Source organism: Nematolebias whitei, chromosome 8 (genome assembly GCF_014905685.2).
Source record: "Nematolebias whitei isolate Nwh7 chromosome 8, NemWhi1, whole genome shotgun sequence".
NCBI lineage: Eukaryota > Metazoa > Chordata > Actinopteri > Cyprinodontiformes > Rivulidae > Nematolebias > Nematolebias whitei.
This window is the reverse complement of record NC_056505.1, coordinates 3,945,032-3,946,095: the sequence shown is the minus strand read 5'-3', so window position 1 is coordinate 3,946,095 and position 1,064 is coordinate 3,945,032. Positions and strand designations below refer to the sequence as shown.

General features: G+C 41.6%; 1 protein-coding gene across 3 annotated transcripts in view; it reads right to left on the bottom strand.

Annotated features, from left to right (window-relative positions):
* The window catches only part of kank1a (KN motif and ankyrin repeat domains 1a), a 27,444-nt gene that overhangs the window by 7,660 nt on the left and 18,720 nt on the right, over nt 1-1,064 (bottom strand). The window lies entirely within an intron of this gene.

The window sequence follows — 1,064 nt, the reverse complement described above, 5'->3', positions numbered from 1 at the left end:
ACTTCTGCTATATGCTACAGAGCTAAAGTTGGTCAACTTCTGCTATACACTACAGAGCTAAAGTTGATAAATATTCTGTTGACAATAACGAGCTAAAGTTTTAGAATTTCTCTGGACTTTTCCAGCTTTTTCTCAGCTTCAGTCCTTGTTGGTGAATGGCAGAACTTTAAAACAGATTCTTTGTCGACGTGTCTGATCTGTGCCGACAACTCCGATCCATCGCACCAGTTTAGCCTTTTTGACTGAACGAGGACAGAGTTCAAAACATTCCTCTGAAAATGTTGACAACAGAAATTGAGAGAAAAAGCAGCCAAAGTCCAAAGTTTAAAAGTATTTCAGAAAGTCTGAAGAACTGTTAGTCCAGACCACAAGAAGGTCTGGATCTTTAGAAGGAAAACAGAAAAACACTGGATCAGGACTTTTGCACAGTTTTGTAGCTGCGGAATTGCCCAAACAAAAACCCAAAATGTAAAGATATTAAATAAACATGTTTAAAAGAAAAGGCCAATCTAAAGCCTCTGAAACGGCATGTTAGGTATGTTTCTATGACCAGTGAGCCATAATCTGTCAGTTCAAGTCCAAACGTGTGCGAGAAAGCTCGAGGGATGAGCTTTTTGACAACACATGATTAAAGTCAGCCACAAAAAGTGAAATCAACTCAACAGCTGATGTCTGTTTAAAATACTGGTTAAATTTAACCTGTTGCAGTGTCTGAACTCAACAATCTGTTTACAGAGAAAACAAGAAGGCCACAGAGTCAATACTCTGGTCCAAAATCCATCTTCTGTCAACACGTTTACAGAAAACATGAAGACAGAGCAGAAACCAATCAAAGTCCGAACACAGTCCGCTCTGAGCTCACAGAACAACAACACGTTCAGTCTGTTGGCTAAATACAGCGAGTTGTTCTTGGTATGCCTGGAACTCAAAGCCACTAAACAGAAAAAAAAACTGGCTGGATATAAACAGAATGTTCTCTTCCTCTGAGGGCCGCCCAGCCGTCGGCTCCAGGAGCCAGAAACCGTCGGCTCCAGGAGCCTGAAACCGTCGGCTCCAGGAGCCTG